We start from the raw sequence: 20041 nt of genomic DNA on the forward strand, positions 1-20041 counted from the left end.
CTATATCTAAACATCCTCTAATTATAATTAAAATCATATTTCGGGGGCACCTGACTCCTCATTCAGTTGAGCGTCCTATTCTTGAATCCTGCTCAGGTCATGATCCCAGGGTTGTGGGATCAATCCCCATTCCAAGCTCAGCATGGAATCTGCTTAAGATCCTTTCTCTTTCTCCCTCTACCCATCTTCCCCACTTACTCGCTCTCTCTCTCTGTGAAAAAATTAAAAAAAAAAAAAAGAAAATTAAAATATCTCAAAATAGCATATATTTTTATTTGTATCTTAAAACCACATTTTGTTGTGTTTGTCTACAGATTGATTGTAAAAGCTGGAAACTACTGTTTGCATTGTTGTAATCATGCAGACAGACATTTTTCACTGGAAAGCCAAGTAGTACACATGTATCACATTTCTTTCATGTAGTGTATGGCAAAAATCTCTGTGCGACTCAGGGAAGAACTGTATATTGTCAATATCAATATTTTTCTTACACAACATTGGTACCTTCAGAACATAACACATTTCAATTTGCCTTATATCCATACCTTATATTCTGGAAAAGATTTGTTTTGTTTCCTTTGGTCTCTAACTCCCTTTACTGCCTTGTTGAAAGAAGAAAGATATGTCTTCTTCACTAAATTCCAGCTCAGGAAACATTTTGTCCATTGAATAGAATCCATTCCATTCTTTATATGCAAGATATTTTCCTTCCAGCTAAGAAATTTTTTGTTCTCATTTATCCTGGTTATTACCAGCCTAAAGAGGATTTATTTGCTTTAGGCATTTTACTCAAATCCACTATTTTGTTTTATCCCTCATTCATCTTCTGTGATTGCCAAGTTTGTTTTGTGTAAATATCGTTACCTTACCTTCTCTATAGTGGTATATGGAAGGTACATTTTCTGAATTCTCGAGTTTCTCAAGTGGTTTGATTTTGCTCTTTCCATTGATTGGCAAGCTTGACTGTATGTAAAATTATAAGTTCAAAATGTTATTGCCTCAGAATTTTGAAAAAGTTATTACTCTTTTCTTGAGTATCCAAAATTGCTGTTTGAAAACTGTGAAGTAATTATGACATTAATTGCCTTATAATAATATATTTTCTTAGCTTTCTCTGGGTACTATTGGAATGCTCTTTTTATACTTCGTCTTCTGAAATTTCTGGATGCTGTGCCTTTGAAACATTATTCATCTATTGGGATCAGCAGTCAGTGGACACTGTTAAATCTAGAGACAGGTATCTCTTTAGTTCTGGGAGATTTTCTTTTTTAGCACTTTCCCTCAATTTTTTCATAAGTGCTCTGCTTTTGAAAGTCCTGTTTATCGGATCTTGGCCTTTCTATATGGATAGGCTTGACCAATTTATTTTTTATGGTCTTTCTTTTTTGTGATTTCACATATATGTTCTGGAAAAATAACTTCTTTACCTTCTGGTTATTTTTTTAATTTTTAATTTGTTGATACATTTTCATTGCCAAAATTTCTCAATATTCAAATTTATCTTCTACTTTTAATTTTTAGTTTTGACTTGTCAATAAATTTTTGTTTCCCAAATTTCTCACAGTTTGAGTTTTCAATCAATTCTGTTTATGACTCTTGTTTCATAGGAACATCATTTATAACTCTTCTGAAGATACTAATTTTTTTAACGTTTATTTTGAGAGAGAGCACTCCTGGGGGAGGGACAGAGAGAGAGAGAGGGAGAAAGGAAATCCCAAGCAGGCTCCATGCTGTCAGCACAGAGACTGATGCAGGGATTGACCTCATGAACTGTGAGGTCATGACCTGAGCGAACACCAGTTGCTTAACTGACTAAGCCACCCAGGGGCCCTGATGCTAAATTTTAAAAAATTCTTTTGTGTATGATCTCTCTTTCCTCTTTTGGTCAGATTTTTGTGTACTTGACTTGGTTTTCCCCTTTAATTCTGCTGGTTTTCTTTACATATCAATGAATCCTTGTTTTTTCATTCCAGCTAAGGAATAGAATATTAGATAAGTTAGAGTTCTACATGTCTTGTCTCTTCAACTGTGGGGTACGCAGGCTAGAATTTTTCCACTAGCATTCTTGCTTGAATAGAATATTTCATATACGGTACAGAACTTGACTGGTAAACTTTCCTTCATACTTAAATGGTGGGAAACTATCTTTAAAATGAGAGGTGCCACAAAGTCAGAATCAGAAGCACTTTTTTCTGGAAAAATACCATACAGTCTAACAGGTTAATTCTTTCTAAAGTGTTCATTTAAATTGTTTTGGAGATGGATTGACAGTTCAACTCTGTGTGTGCGTGTATGTGTGTGTAAGGCAAACACAAACGGCTTCACCTTGCATTTCACCAGAATTTTAAGTTTTATTTTTATTTTTTTAAATGGTTATCCATTTATTTTTAGAGATAATCAGGGGAGGGGCAGATAGAGAGGGAGACAGAGAATCCCAAGCAGGGTCTGCGCTGTCAGCATGGAGCCCAATGCAGGGCTCAAACTCAAGAACCATGAGATTATGACCTGAGCCAAAACCAAGAGTCGGCACTTAACCAGCTGAGCCACCTAGGTGCGCACAAGAATTTTAAGTTTTATTATACCTACTATATTAGACTTACTATATCCTTTCAGGTTTCGGCTCTACAGTTTAGTTGTCCTTTGTATTTCTGATCTACCATAATCTGGAATTTGAGTTACATATTCCTTCAAATTTACCAATATGATTCCATCTGCTTTTACTTTTACAAAAAGCATAGAGCTTCCCCGGTATATTAACTTCTATCCATTGTATTCTTTTTACACTTATGGGTTTATCCTCATTTTAATCATTTCATAATTCTTATAGCGTCTTTTGGGGATGGAGGTTAGACTAACACATTTGCTTGGTCTGCCATATTTCTCTGAAATTGTAAAGTATATTATTTCTAATAAATTGGTACAAAAGGAGAAAGTTATTTATCAAGATAATTAAAACTATAAATGCCTTTGGGATTTGTAATTTTATGTTAGTAATTTATACTAGAGATTAACTTTTTTCCAGATACATAGTTATAAAGATGTTCAATGGAGGGTTATTATAAATATTAAAATTAGAAAAAAACCTCTAATGAGATATTATCTCAATGAAATATGACACACATAATTTTTAGCCATACATTTCTTATAGGTATATTCAATATTCTTGTAATAGTTTTCAGTTATTTCTACTTTATCATAATTTTTTTTACATTATTTGATTACATTTGGTCTTATTAATTTAGACTTAAGTTTTATTTATTAATACAAGAATTTGAGGGAGGGTAATAGACCAAATGAAAATATGGATGGTCATAATAAATGAAAACACAAAAGTTTTCAATCTAGAAGAAGAGAAAATTGATATTAGTAAAAATGTGAGATGCACTGATTTTTTATTTTTTATAATAGTTTGTCTATTTGTTTTAGAGAAAGAGCATAAGCAGGGGAGGGGCAGGTGTAGAGAGAGAAAAACGTTTTTTTAAAGTTTATTTATTTATTTTGTGAGAGAGAGGGAGAACGAGCAGGGGGAGGAACAGAGAGACAGAAGAGAAAATCTCAAGCAGGCTCCACGCTGTCAGCACAGAGCCTGATGTGGGGCTTGATGTGGAGCTCAATGTGGGGCTTGTTCTCATGAACCATGAGATCATGACCTGAGCCAAAATCAAGAGTCTGATGCTCAACTGACTGAGCCACCCAGGCGCCCCTGCACGGACTTGAAAAATCATGATCAGAATTAGTTTCAACAACAAATAGAAAGCCAAGATCAAATATGGATAACCTTTTGCGCGGAACTAAACTCAAGCAGGTATTTATCATGTGATATAATAAAAAATGTGTATATGATCTAACTGATGTGATGGCACAAGTCTTAAGACAATTACTTGAAAAGCAGTACACTAAAAAAATGCTGTTTCCCTAAAGTGTGTTTGTATTGATCCTATTTAAGGGCAAAAATCCTTCCAAGATGTCCTAACTTATTGCGCGCATGTCTTCAACACTACAATGCCCTCTACATGCTTTGGTTTTTGAGAAAGTTACAGCTCTTTGAATCTCACACATTCTGCTCTTTTTCTTAAAGTAGAACCCTGTTAGGGCTGCCATTTCTGGAAGGGCTTTCCCAGTGGACACAATGCTCTATCAGGTCCTGGTCTCTTCCATGGATTTTTAAACCCGGTTACCGAATCCCAAGTCACAAGCGCAAATTTCTCCATTCTCTTTGGGTTGAGTTTCCATTTTCTACACTTAGTTTTCTTTTTTTCCCCATCAGCCTTAATTCATTCAGCACTCTGGTTTTTCCTAACAGATTTCTTTAACTTAGCATCTCATGGATGAGCAGTTGAAATTTAAGTCCCTTGGATTCCCTAAGAACCCAGATTCCTTGTAAAGTCAACTCAGTATTTATCCAGAGCTCTTTTATTGCAGAACACCTTCAATCAATTGCCATTTTGGAGTTTTGAGGGGAGTTCTATGTAGGCTTCAGCTCAGCCAAAAAATGGAAAACATGAAGAAAAAAATAGGCTTTCAAATATTCAATGATTGTGGAAATATTTGCTATATGCTCTATGATATATATTTACATACTCTGATATATCATTTCCCATTGACTTTTTTCTTATTGTAATAATAATGCATAAAGGCAAAATGGAAATATTATATATATATGATCTAGATAAAGTAATTCCAATATAATCTATTTATAAAGCAAGCTATATGGCTGTGTTTGAAAAACATCTAAAAGAATATCTAATTAAATATAGGAATTAATGATTAATAGTTTGCAAAGTTGTTGTATAAAAGGAAAATACAAAAATAATGAGCTAAATTTCTGTTTACCACCTTCAAGTTAAAAAATGTTGAAAGTTTATAATAACCATAATATTATTAAATATATAGATAGATACAATAATACCAATATCCCCAGCATATATTGAACATCTTAGGACTGATGTTAAAATTGTTAAATCCCCCTTTACAGAAAATTTTAAAACAAATTTAAAGAACTAAGTAAATGAAAAAACAAGTCTCAGAGATGAGAAGATAATATTTTAAAATCTAAACTGATTAATAAATTCTATTCAAACCCAATAAAAATGTCCCCAGTAATGTAAGCTTATTTGAATATTTGAATATTGATGGAAATTGATAAGCTTATTCTAATTTTTAAGTGGAAATGTAAATGGCCAATGATAACCAAGTATCCTAAAGGTGGGAGGCCTTGCTGTAATTATAATGAAGTTATAATAATTAAGGTAATAAGGTAGTCAGTACAAGGAAAAACGAAAGGAACATAAAATGGGCCTACAACTAGAACTTAGCATATATGGACACATGATTTACAACAATCATAGCCCTGTATAGCTATGGGAAAAGTTGGGGGGGGGAATGGTAATTTTATCCCATGTCAAACTGTTATACACAATTTCAAGTCAATTGTACATCTAAATGTTGGAGGCGAAACAATAAATAACCTAGAAGATAATATAGGAATTTATCTTCATTATCATGGAGTAGGCAAAATTTACTGAACTTATTTTAACTGAATATTCCTCAAACTTATTTAACTATAAAGTATGTGTGAGTGTGTTTAACACATTAGAAAAATAATTATTCCCTGAAACCCTTTAGGAAGGGCTACTTTGAGTCCCGTTTTCTTATCAAATTACCAAAGACCAATCACGATAATTAAAAGACAGAGATTATAAACTACAATAAATTTATAAGAACAGCTTGAAAGATAGTGCTGGACTCTGGGCTGGAAAAAAAGAATCAAGAAAAGAATCTTCCATTTTTTTCACAATAAGATCATCAGATAAGAATTACTTTTGGCCTTGTGTCTAGATCAATTTCTAGTTTGATAACAAAAGGATTACTAAAGTTGTACGAGTGTGTATGTCACAATTTCTGGCACCAAGAAATGTTAAGCAGAGAATTGAACACAATTTAAGCTTTTAAGTTTATTATTAAAAAACAGTGATTAAAAAGATATATTTGTATCATTTATGCATCGATTCTTAAAAGTGTTCTTTGACTAAAGTAGTTCGATTTTACCCTGTTTAAAGTAGATCACGGTAAAGGCATTTTTGTACCAGACTCTGTCTAGATCCATTACTCATTTTTTCTAAAAGGTCCTTAATGGTTCTAAAACCCACATACCTACTCTATAAACTGAGGATAATGTTACCTGCCCTTAATTAAATGATACAGATATGTATTTCTGTATAGAAGCTCTGTCCTTTAAACAAGCATAACACAATAACAAGTGTATACAACCGGAAGAGTAATTACCCAAATCTGTATGCTCAGTGGAAACTTCCTTTGTAAAAAGCTTGGCAGCGTGAAGCAATCTATCATGGATTCCCTCAGGGGGAAGTAGCCAACCTCTGGCACAAATTGGGTACTTAATGAAAATTCTGAATCTTTCACCTGACTAGGGAATTCTAAGAGTCAGGTGGTTGGCATGTAGCACAAAGACTTATGGGAAAGAGTGGTTCGTTTTCATCCTGCTGCTAATAAGACGACCAGCCTATATGTCTCTCAGTCATCACCAAGTCATGGGATTGAGAGGGAGTCTATTTCCCTTCTATTAATACTCCATTTTCTGCAATGGGTCACCCGCACCTCCAGACCATATGTAACGGATTTGTTTGTTTCTTCTATTTCTTCCGATGTTGATTTGGCCTCATTTTAGTATAATATGCTTGAGATATGGATGATACATTGTTACGGATTTTATTTCTTGTTTTGATATTAATAATTGTGAGCTGTCTGGTATGTGAATGTGCCTTAAAGTAGCACCTCATAAAGAATATAATAGAAACTAAATTTATTAAGCATTTATCGTGTGCTGAATGTTGTGCTAAGTGCTTTACATGTATAACTCCACTGAATCTGATTTGGAGTAGCATAGTATTTATTTTATGTCAACAATGAAAATATGAGGTCTCTAGAAATAGAGGATGGTGCCCAGAGTCACAGGCTTTATGCTCAGATTTGTCTAAACCCAAATTCCAGATTTGTTTTGTTTGACCAGTAGGTCATACAGAAACCTTTAGAACACACAGTGAATATGGGATTTGTGAGCTATGTGGGAATCCAAAGAGGTGCAAGAAAATTATAAAACAAATTGGGATAATCCCAAACTATTTATTCATTCGATGCTAACAGCTCACGAAGTTGCTTGGATATGCTTTTTTTTTTTTTTAACATTTTAAAATTGAATTCAAATTTGATTTCAAAATACTGATTTCCATCAATACACTAATAGGTCTAATAAATGAATAAAAAGACTTAGGTCATAATCTCTGGACTTAAACAGCTTGATTAATTAGAATCTTTGTTTAAAAATGACACAAGGTTTTTAAGATGCTATGTACAGAATTAGAAGTTTGTATGTACAACTATTGCTGACCTTTTTTTGTAATAGTTGAGAGTTTGCACCTTTCACTAACCTCTCCCTCTTTTGCCCATTCTGCAGGCCCTGGCAACTGCTTTTCTTTGTTTCAATGAATTTGACTTTTTTTCAGATTCCACATATAAATTATACCATGCCATATGGTCTATCTGTTTCTGGTTTATTCACTTAACATAATGTCTGTCCTCAAGTTCCATCCATGTTGTTGTAGATGGCAGGATTTTCTTCTAAATTATGGCTGAATAATATCCCATTGTGTGTGTGTGTGTGTGTGTGTGTGTGTGTGTGTGTGTGTGCATGCACCAGAGTTTCTTTATGCATTCATCTGTCATCTGTGAACACTTAGGTTGTTTCCATATTTGGCTATTGTAAATAGTGCTGCAATCATCTTGGGGATGCATATATCCTTTTGCATTAGTGTTTTTGTTTTCTTCAGATAAATATCCAAAACTGGAAATGCTAGATTATAAAGTAGTTCTGTTTTTCATTCTCTGAGGAAACCCCATACTGTTTCTCTTAGTGGTTGCATCAATTTATATGCCTGCCAACAGTGGACAAGGGTTTCCTTTTCTTAACATCCTCCCCAACACTTGGTATTTCCTGCCTTTTTGATAGCAGGTCTGAGGTGATAACTCACTGCAATTTTGATTTGTGTTTGCCTAATGATCAGGGATATTGAGCATCTTTTCATGTACCTGTTGGCCAGCTGTATGTCTTCTTGGAAAAATGTCTATTCAAAACTTCTGCCCATTTTTAAAGTGGATCGAGCTATTGCTATGGAGTTGTATGACTTTTATTATATATTTTGGATATTAACCCCTTATTAGATACATGGTTTGCAAATATTCACTCCCAAGAAGTAGGTTGCCTTTTTATTTTGTTTATGGTTTTATGTACTGTGCAAAAGATTTTTAGTTTGATATAGCCCCAATAGTTTATTTTTGCTTTTGTTGCTTTTATTTTGTTGTCAAATTAAAAAAAGAATCGTTGCTAAGATAATATAAAGAAGCTTACCGCCCATGATTTCTTCTAGAGTTTTAGGGTTTCAGGTCTTATGTTTAAGCCTTGAATCCATTTTAATTTTGGAGTGTAGTGTAAAATAAAGGTCCAGTTTCATTTCTTTGCATGTGGCTTTCCAATTTTCCCAACACCATTTATTGAGGAGACAAACCTTTCCACAGACAAACCTTTCCACATTTTATATTCTTGTCTCCTTTGTTGAAAATTAACTTTCTAAGCATGGGTTTATTTCTGTGTTCTGTATTCCATTACCTTGATCTATGTGTCTGTTTTTATGCCAATACAATATTGTTTTATTTATTATTGCTTTGTAATAGAGTTTGAAATGAAGGATCCTGAGTCCTCCAGTTTTGTTCTTCTCTCTCCAGATTCCTTGGGCTCTTTGGGATCTTTTGTGGTTCTACACACATTTAAGATTGTTTTTTTTTCTATTTCTGTGAAAAATGCCATCAGAACCCTGATAGAGATTGCATTGAATGTGTAGATTGCTTTGGGGAGTGTGAATATTTTAACCATAATAATTCTTTCAATCCATTGGTACCTTTCCATTTACAGAAGTCTTTCCATTTATTTGTATCTTCAATTTTTTTTCCTTAATGCCTTATAGTTTTCAGTATATGAGTTTTTCATATCCTTGATTAAATTTATTCCTAGGTATTTTTTTTTGAATATTTATTTTTGAGGGAGAAAGCATGAGTGGGGGAGGGGCAGAGAGTGAAGGGGACACAGGATCTGAAGTGGGCTCCATGCTAACAGCAGGAAGCCCAATGTGGGCTTGAACTCACAAATCATGAGATCATGACCTGACCCGAAGTTGGATGCTCAACCAACTGAGCTCCCCAAGTGCCCCTATTCCTAGGTATTTTATTCTTTTTGATACAATTGTAATGAGATTGTTTTCACAATTTCTCTTTCTAATATAAACATGTAACAGAATTTTGGGTATTGATTTTGTATCCTTTAAATTTGCTGAATCCATTTATTCTTTTTTAAAATTAAAAAAAATTTTTTTAATGTTTATTCATTTTTGAGAGATGGAGAGAGACAGAACATGAGTGGGTGAGGGGCAGAGAGAGGGGGAGACAGAGAATCCGAAGCAGGCTCTAGGCTCTGAGCTGTCAGCACAGAACCTGATGCAAGGCTCAAAGCCATGGACTACGAGATCATGACCTGAGCTGAAGTCGGACGCTTGACCGGCTGAGTTACTTAGGTGCCCCTAAAATTTTTTCTAATGTTTATTTTTGAAAGAGAGAGCATGAGTGGGGGAGGGGCAGAAAGAGAGTTGGAGGCACAGAATCCAAAGTAGGCTCCAGGTTCTGAGCTAACAGCACAGAGTTGAACGTGGGACTTGAACCCACTAACCATGAGATCATGACCTGAGCAGAAGTCCACATAACAGGAAACCTAACCGACTGAGCCACCCAGTTGCCCACATTTATTAGTTCTAATAGTTTTTTGGTGGTCTTTAGTATCTTTTATGTATATCTTTTAAAGATATACTATCTTTAGTATATCTTTTAAAGATATACTAAATATATCTTTAGTATTTTATGGTGGTCTTTAGTATCTTTTAGTATCTTTTAGTATACTTTTTCTGCATTTAGATGATCATATGGTTTGTATCCTTCATTTTATCAATGTGATATATCACACTGACTTATTTGCAGGTGTCGAACCACGCTTGCATTCCTGGAATAAATCCCACTTAATCATGGGATATGATCTTTTAATGTATTGTTGGATTTGGTTTGCTCATGTTTTGTGGAGGATTTTGCCTCTGTGTTTATCAGGAATATTGGCCTATAATTTTCTTTTCTCGTGGCATTCTTGTCTGGTTTTGATACAGGTTAATGCTCGTCTTGCAAAATGAGATTGGAAGTGTTTCTTCCTCTTTAGTTTTTTTAGAAGAGTTTGAGAAGGATTGGTATTAATTCTTTGAATGTTTGGTAGAATTCACCATTAATGCTGTCTGGTCCTGGACTTTAATTTGTTGGGAAGGTTTTGATCACTGATTCAATCTCCTTACTAGTAATTGGTCATTCAGATTTTCTACTTATTTATGGTTCCACTTCAGTAGATTTTATGTTTCTAGGAATTTATTTCAATTTATTGATTTATAATTGTAAATAGTTTTTAATAATCCTTTGTATCAGTTGAAATAGCTTTTCTTTACTTCTGATTTTACTCATTTAAGTTCTCCATTTTTATTTTTCTTAGTGAATTTAGCTGAAGGTTTTTTTTTCTTTAATTTTTTTTCAAGTTTTACTTATTTTTGAGAGAGAGGGCATGAGTTGGGGAGAGGCAGAGAGAGAGGGAGACACAGAATCTGAAGCAGGCTCCAGGCTCTGAGCTGTCAGCACAGAGCCCAATGCAGGGCTCAAACTCAGACCATGAGATCATGACCTGAGCTGAAGCCAGAAGCTTAACTGACTGAGCCACCCAGGTGCCCGGAAGGTTTTTAAATTTTGTTTATCTTTTCAAAGAACCGGTTCTTTCATTGACCTTTTCTATTGTCTTTTTAGTTTCCATTTTATTTACTTCTGCCCTAATACTTGTCATTTCTTTCCTTCTAACTATCTTTGGGTTTCATTTGTTCTTTGTTTTCTAGTACCTTGAAATGTAAATTTAGGTTATTGGAGACTTTTCTTGCTTGTTGAGGTAGGCTGATGCTGTTATGAGCTTCTCTCTTAGAACTGCTTTAGCTGAATCTATAACTTTTGGTATATAGTATTTCCATTTTCATTTGTCTCAAGGTATTTCTTCTATCTTTTGATTTCCTTTTTGACCCACTAGTTGTTGAGTAGCATGTCACTTAGCCTCCACATATTTGTGAATTTTCCGTTTTTTTTCATGTAATAGATTTTTAGTTTCATACCATTGTGGTCACAAAAGTTACTTAATGTGATTTCAGCCATCTTAAATTATTAAGACTTCTTTCGTGGACTAACATATAATCTATCCTAGAGAATTTCCATGCATATTTTAGAAGAATGTGTATTCTGCTTTTAGATAGAATGTTCTGTAAATATCTGTTACATCCATCTAGTCTAACATGCCATTTAAGGCCAAGTTTTTTTTTATTAATTTTCTTTTTGGATGATCTATCCATTGATGAAAGTAGGGTATTAAAGTCCTCTAATATGGGGCACCTGGGTGACTCAGTCAATGGAATGCCTGACTCTTGGTTTTGGCTCGGGTTATGATCTCATGGTCCATGGGTTCAAGCCCCACAACAGGCTCCATGCTGACAGTGCAGAGCCTGCTTGAGATTGTCTCCCTCTTCCTCTCCCTCTCCCTCCCTCCCCCACCCTTTCTCTCTCTCAAAATAAATAAACTTAAAAAAAGTCCTCTAATATTACTATGTTGCCCTTCTCCCTTTAGGCCTGTTAATATTTGCTTTGTATGTTTAGGTACTTCTATGTTGGGTGCATAAATGTTTATAAATGTTGAATTGACCCCTTTATCATTATACAATGCCCTTATTTGCCTCCTATTACATTCGGTCTTTGTTTTAAAGTCTATTTTGTCTGGTATAAGTGCAGTTGCTCCAGCTTTCTTTTGGTTTCCATTTGCATGGAACATATTTTTCCATCCCTTCATTTTCAGTCTGTGTGTTCTCACATCTAAAGTGACTCTCTTATAGATAACATTTAGATGGATCTTGTTTTTTTTATCCATTTAGACACTCTATACCTTTTGATGAGAAAATTTAGTTCTTTTATGTTTAAAATAATTGTTGATATATATGTACTTACTGCCATTTTAGTAATTGCTTTCTGGCTTTTTTTTTTTTTTTTTGTAGTTCTATTGTTCTTGCATTCTTCCTTTGTAGTATGATGACTTTCTTTAGACTTATATTCCTTCCTTTTTAAAATTTTTTTTAACGTTTATTTATTTTTGAGACAGAGACAGAGCATGAACAGGGGAGGGGCAGAGAGAGAGGGAGACACAGAATCGAAAACAGGCTCCGGGCTCTGAGCTGTCAGCACAGAGCCCGACGCGGGGCTCGAACTCACAGACCGTGAGACCGTGACCTGAGCCGAAGTGGGATGCTTAACCGACCGAGCCACCCAGGGGCCCCCATTCCTTCCTTTGTAGCTTTTGTGTTTTTACTATAGTTTTTGCTTTGTAGCTACCATGAGAGTTACATATAAAAACTTATATCTAAAATATAAGTTAGAGGACCTGTCTGCCATTACTGGGGCCTGGCTTTCCTCTCCCTGAGGGGGAGGTGGGGCTGTAGGACAGGAGGGGGCTGGGCCAGTCAGCAGGTGGACAAAGATGCTAAACTTCTGCAGTGCTGCCAACTCCAAAAGGAAGAGCATATAGTGGGATCTAGCCTTCTTCAGGTTCCCTCAGGATCTGGCCAGATTCCAGAAGTGGGGGGAGAATTATAGGAGAGCAGACTCAGAGGATAAAACACCTGATCAAGTAAATAACTTATCAATTATATGCCAGACACTCTGAGACCTCTAAGATCTACAGAACAGTATATTTTGCAGAGGTATCAGATAACTAATGAATGATTGGGTTATTTTATTTCTCAAAATTAATCAAAGGAGATAGTTGTGAAGTCATTGGGAGAGTCCGTATAGGACAGTTCTTCGAGATAATGTAAGACCAACAATATTTAATCGTACCAGTCATTTGAACAATCCAGTAGTGATACAGAAAACAAAACAACTGAGTGAAGATTAAATCAGGACATTGAAATAGAAAAGACTGATAAAACCTTTGAACAGGAACAAAACGTAAAGAAAGAAACAACAGCAATGCTCAGAACCCCAGTGCTTGAGAAGGTAATAAAGAACAGGTTGAAGAAATTTTACCTTTAACCCTTGAGTAAAAAAGAAAACAAAGAAAACTTAAAATCTTTATTTGAAATTTTGGTTCATACGGGAAAACAAAACATACTTCTGGATGAGCGTGAAACTGACGAACTCCCAGAGGGTGTCTTTACTCCTGATAACTTTCAAGCACTGCTGGCATGCTGGGTAAATTCTGGCAAGAGGTTCTGAGAAAGTGCTTTCAGACAACAGTGGTTAACACGTTGTTCTGCTCAAAAACACAGCAGACACAGGTGCTAGAGGTCTGTGAGAGCGGTATTCGGGAGGAAACCGCTCAGGGAAATGAGGGTATCTCACTTCATCACTGATGACGTAGAGGACGTGGCAGGGGAAAAACACTTGCCTGTGTTGGTGAGGTTTGTTGATTTGTCTCATAACGTGAGAGAGGAATTTGTGGGCCTCTTGCCTTACAAAGCTGCTGCAGACATTTTGCCTGTGAAATCGCATGCGACGGTAACTGAGAAGTGGGGACTGAACTTGGCCAGGCTTGCACTGTGTCCAGTGGATTTTCTTCCAAAACACAAGTTGTTGCCTCTAGACCTTTAGAGAAATATCCCCAAGCTGTCTACACACTTTGCTCTTCCTGCGTCTTAAATATGTGGTTGGCAAATTCAGTACTTGTTGTGGGAGCATCTGTTGCATTAGGAACGATAGAGGACGTTTGTTCTTTCTTCCATCCATCTCTACAACTGCTTTTAGAGCTTGGCAATGCAATTTCTGTCCTCTTTCAGAGCAATGAGGAAAAGGGTAAAAGAACTGAAGGAAACTTGCCATTCTGAGTGGACAGGCAGGCATGATGCTTTCGAAATTTTGGGGGACCTCCTACAAGCACTTGTTTTGTGTTTCAATGATATAAATAGTGACAAAAATATTAGCTGGAATGACTATATAACTGGTAGAGCATTTGTACTCTAGTGTAGAAACAGATTCTGATTTCATGGTTACCATTGATGTTCTTAAGAATGTTCTATCTTTTCACAAGAGCCTTTGGAAAATCTTCAGGGGCAAACGTCCAATGTCTTCTTTGCACTCAGTAGCTTAACTCCAGTGATGCATTGACTAAATGAAATGATGGAATATATTGAAGTTTATAATGAATTTTGGTTTGAAGAAGCCACAGATTTGGCAATGAAACTTGATACTCAGCTGAAACTCCCTGGGAAAATCCGCAAAGCCCGTCAAGGTAACCTGGGATCTCAGCTAACCTCTGAGAGTTACTATAAAGAAACTCTAAGTGTTCCAACCATGGAGCACATTATTCAGGTACTGAAAGATATATTCTCAGAATAGCACCTCAAAGCTCTTAAAGGCTCATCTCTGGTACCCTCTGTCATGGAACAGCTCAAATTTAATACATCGGAGGAGTGCCGTGCTGACGTGTACAGAAGTGACTTACTCAGTCCCAACACACTCTTGGCTGAGTTTCATTGTTGGAGAATCAAGTGGAAACAGGGAAAGATAAAGAGTTTCTACCTACGACTTACAAAGCCTTGCATCTGCCAGACATCAAGTTTTTTTTTCTGATGCTTCTGCATTGCTAAAAGTCCTATGTAAGATCTTCCTGTGATGAAAGTTGAGAATGAATGCTATGAAAATGGGCAGAAGTGTCTCAAAGCATAACTGAGGGACACTTTGACAGACCAAAGGCCAAGTAACTTGGCTTTGCTTAACATAAATTTTGATATAAAACATGATCGTATTTAACGGCAGATACATATATAAAACTGTACAAGTAAGAGCTTCCTACAGATAACTCAGAAACCATTTAAAATACCTAGAAGACTTTTAAAGTAGGCTTTCTCTTATGTTTAATATTTGGAAAAATCTAAGAAATTTGGGAACATCTTACGGAAAAGCTGTCAGGCGGATGTAGGCCAATTATGTCCTATCGACCTCTCATTGAGTTCATTAGCCATTGATAATCTACCTACTTAACTGTTCTTCCAGAAGATAGCATTGAAAGTGCCACATTATACTTCTATGGGATCTCTGCTAAGGGCACTTTGGAATTGTTTCAGTTTAGTCATTTTATTTTTTTTTAATTTTTTATTTTACAGAACGTGAACGGGGCAGAGGGGCAGAGGGGCAGAGGGAGAGAGAGAGAAACTCAAGCAGGCTCCACGCTCAGCACAGAGCCTTATGCAGGGCTCGATCCCACAGCCCTGGGAACATGAACTGAGGCGAAATCAAGGGGCAGATGCACAACTGAGCCACCCAGGTGCCCCTTTAGTTAAGTCATTTTAGATATAACATTTACTATCACTGGATGCAGTTGTCAGGTATTGAGTTATCAGTTCTTAGAAGAAATAGATTTTGGTTTTTTTGTTTATTTTTTTTCTTAATGTTTTTATTTATTTTTGAGACAGAGAGAGACAGAGCATGAGCAGGGAAGGGGCAGAGAGAGAGGGAGACACAGAATCGGGAGCAGGCTCCAGACTCTGAGCCATCAGCACAGACCCCGATGCAGGGCTCGAACTCACAGACCGTGAGATCGTGACCTGAGCCGAAGTCGGACGCTCAACCGACTGAGCCACCCAGGCGCCCCGAAGAAATAGATTTTGAAGAGATCTGAGAGGAAGGAATACATTTTGTAAAATGTTACAATGAAGCTCACAAGTGACCTTTGAATAGTAGGAGTGTTAAGTATGTTAAAAAATCTGTGATGGGGCGCCTGGGTGGCTCAGTCGGTTAAGCGTCCGACTTTGGCTCAGGTCACGATCTCACGGTCCGTGAGTTCGAGCCCCGCGTCGGGCTCTGGGCGGATCGCTCAGAGCCTGGAGCCTGTTTCCGATTCTGTGTCTCCCTCTCTCTCTGTCCCTCCCCCATTCATGCTCTGTCTCTCTCTGTCTCAAAAATAAATAAACGTTAAAAAAGAAAATTAAAAAAAAATCTGTGATGGGCAATTAAGGGAGTTATCAGACAGTGAGACAGAGAAGCTCGCGAGCTTGCCAAGCAGGGATTTCGGTGTAGATTTTGTCTTTATCAAATGAACTTAAAGGAACCAGTTACAGTGAAAGTTTGAATCAGTGAGCCTGACGTTGTTCCACACTGGGTTGTTGTTGTGTTACCTTCCTTTGTTGAGCTTGTATCTTCGTAAACTTTGAGCAGGTATATGTTGAACCCACCTCTGTTTCATGGTCAACACAGGATCAGAGGCCATGGATACTGACAACTTACTTGTCTGTTTTTCTCTTTGTCCACGACTGTATCTACTGCCTTGACTCGACTGATAAACAAAACCTGGAAGACCTACAAAAATAAGTGTTTGTGGTTTACCTAGGAATCAGACAGAAAATCTTGCAGCTATTGTGAAGAAAATCAAGTTTGTATAGTTTATTTCAGCCTAAATAAAACGTGAATTTTGTTTAAAAATAAAATAACTTAGGTATTTTATACATGTGTGTGTGTGTATATATACTTACATTTATAAATATATGTTATTATAATATAATGACTATTATTGACTTTAATATCAAAAGTATATTTGTTAGTAATGACAGAGCCCAAGATTGTAAATGCTGGTTCAAATGCAGTGGTATAAAAGTTGTTAAAAATATTTAGTAAACTATTAAATGTGCATGCTACATTTAAAAACACTGCCATGATGTTTATGACTTCTGTGTTATATCACCTGATGAGGCAGAATCAACACTGGCTCACTGAGAATTGTTTAGTGTTGTTTTCAATTTAACCAAGCCTCACTTACTATGCTTCAAATGGTTATCTTTTGTGTAGTAGAGAAATTGAAAAGTGATAGATAAGCAAAATATATATACATTATATAGTAATATACTTTTAAAATAGGACATTATATTTATATATAATTCAAACAAATTAACACATACAAATTTATGTCAACATTCGTACTAGGTTTCAATCTTGATATTAAAAGTAGGTTTTGTACTAATGCTTACAAGGTAGATTTCTATGAATCCAAGCTATAGTCATCATTTTTAAAAAATATTTTGGTGGGGCGCCTGGGTGGCGCAGTCGGTTAAGCGTCCGACTTCAGCCAGGTCACGATCTCGCGGTCCGTGAGTTCGAGCCCCGCTCTGGGCTGATGGCTCAGAGCCTGGATCCTGTTTCCGAATCTGTGTCTCCCTCTCTCTCTGCCCCTCCCCCGTTCATGCTCTGTCTCTCTCTGTCCCAAAAATAAATAAAAAACGTTGAAAAAAATATTTTGGAGAAGATGATATATATTCAAATGACTTGGAATACCTGTCAAACTGTCATTAAAATTATCGGTATTTTGGGGGACTATCGTAGTTTGAATATTTTGTGATATAGTTCCTTTTCCTATTCTAGTATTTAAGGCATTATATTCATGGTTGACGTCATAAAAATTAGTGGTCCAGAGGCTAATAATATAAAAATACTACCTAGATATAAATTAGATGCTTTCATTTCAGCATTATTACCTGAATATATCTAAAATGGAATTAAAATCACAGAAATAGTGATGCATCAGTTGACTCTCAGAAGCTTGAGACCTTCCTAAAGACTTATATATTTCTTTTCTCAGTTTTCAAACTTGCTTAAAAATGTGTTACATTAGGTTATGGAATCTGTCTAATAGACCTATATCTAACGCTTCATGATTTTTCAGTTAAGCAGTTATTTGAAACACTCAAAGCAAGCAAGGAAACATTTTGTTTCAATTTAATATATACTCATACTCTAAAAGCATAGAATTTTGAAAGGTCATCATACACTTAAAGATTCTGACATATTGGAGATGTTTTAGAAAACATTTTATATATTTAAACATTTCATATGGAGGAAAAAATTTAAAACAGTTATTTTTACCAGTAAAATGCATTTGACAAGCTTTTAATTAAACTGAAATCAATGCTTTTAAGTGCTTACTATGTTATAGGAACATGGAAAATACAGATAAGGCATATGTTGTGTTAGGGAGTTCATGGTCTGGTGAGAGAGACAATTAGATGCAGTTAAGTGATAGGACAGGAATGCAAAGCGGTGATAACATTACAGACTAAAAGGCAGTAACTAACCTAGACTAAGGATAAAGTAGCTGGGGTGGATTTTGAAATAACCATGTATTTACCATAAACTTACACAGCTGGTGAGTCCAATCAGCCATTGTCCCAGATGTAGTCACTTTTCTATATGATATAAAGATAGCCCCTGGTACCTGGTAGGCAACTAATGGTCCAATGAATGGTTTTTTTTAATTCTTTTTTTTTTTTTATTAAAAAAATTTTTTTTTCAACGTTTATTTATTTTTGGGATAGAGAGAGACAGAGCATGAACGGGGGAGGGGCAGAGAGAGGGAGACACAGAATCGGAAACAGGCTCCAGGCTCTGAGCCATCAGCCCAGAGCCCGACGCGAGGCTCGAACCCACGGACCGCGAGATCGTGACCTGGTTGAAGTCGGACGCTTAACCGACTGCGCCACCCAGGCGCCCCTCTTTTTTTTTTTTTTTTTTTAAATGTTTGTTTTTGAGACAAAGAGAGACAGAGCATGAACGGGGGAGGGGCAGAGAGAGAGGGGGAGACACAGAACCGGAAGCAGGCTCCAGGCTCTGAGCCATCAGCCCAGAGCCCGACGCGGGGCTCGAACTCACAGACCGGACCACGAGATCGTGACCTGAGCTGAAGTCGGATGCTTAACCGGCTGAGCCACCCAGGCGCCCCATGAATGGTTTTTTTACCTCTTTTCCTGTAACTATAGACAACCAGACCCGTTCGGTTTCACTTAGAAAGGAAAAGAAGAGTTGAGTTCACTTTCCTCAAGGATATATCAACTCCCCATCTCTTTTTCAAAATGTAGCATCCAGGGAGCTCTATGATTTTACCATTTCACAAGACCTCATGCTGGCCCATTCTGATGCATTGAATGCTACAGAAGCCTTGGTAAGATACATGCCTGCATAAGGATGTGAAATAAGGGCACGTTGGTGGCTCAGCCAGTTGAGCATCCAGCATCCAGCCCTTGATTTTGGTTCAGATTATGATCTTATGGTTCATGGGATCGAACCCTGTATGGGGCTCTGCACTGACAGGACAGAGCCTGCTTGGGATTCTCTGTCTCCTTCTCTCTCTGCCCCTCCCCTGCTCGTGCTCTCTCTCTCTCTCAAAATAAATAAATAAACATTAAAAAAAGATGTGAAATAAAACTCCATGAAAATTCAGGCTCCGACACTTTAGGTTTCAGGGTTTTCTTTGGTCTGGGCCATGGAAAGAAACAATAAGCAAATGGCAAAGCTGTATCTGGCATACTGTTTTTTGTATTTTAAAGGTAATATGTAACACAAATATATAAGAGCATGCAGCTGCAATGCATTTACCAAATAACCGTAAAGCTTACCATTTTGACTGTGATGAGAAAAATAGAAGTTTCTTGAATTCTGGAAAAAAAAAGTTGCATGACCAGTAAGCAATATGAATCAAGAGATTGAGGGGCACTTAGAGTGTCTGTGGCAGTAAGGTTATTTTATAGAACAAGCACTCTTTAGGAAACTATAGCACATACTCATGATTTGGAAGCAAAGCCACTCCATATTTTGAAGATAATTCTTCTTTGTTTGAAAACAACAAAAGTAGAGAAGGAAAATTTGACCAGGACCCCCAATATATCATGCCATCTGAGCCACCTATCATAACCTGGATGTTATCTGACCACAGAAGCCATAAAATTTGGCATTTTCAGTAGCATTCCATCATTAAGTGGAAGAAATATACTGGGCATGAACAGATTCTGAAGGCACAATTAAGTTACATGAGCAAGAGGCTTAGACT

General features: G+C 36.5%; 1 pseudogene; it reads left to right on the forward strand.

Annotated features, from left to right (window-relative positions):
• The first annotated feature begins 12712 nt into the window (after nucleotides 1-12712).
• Nucleotides 12713-15056, forward strand: LOC121028047 (52 kDa repressor of the inhibitor of the protein kinase-like; annotated as a pseudogene).
• Nucleotides 15057-20041: the final 4985 nt, after the last annotated feature.

This window comes from Herpailurus yagouaroundi, unplaced genomic scaffold (assembly GCF_014898765.1).
Source record: "Herpailurus yagouaroundi ecotype Mexico unplaced genomic scaffold, PumYag 100, whole genome shotgun sequence".
NCBI classification, from domain to species: Eukaryota; Metazoa; Chordata; class Mammalia; order Carnivora; family Felidae; genus Herpailurus; species Herpailurus yagouaroundi.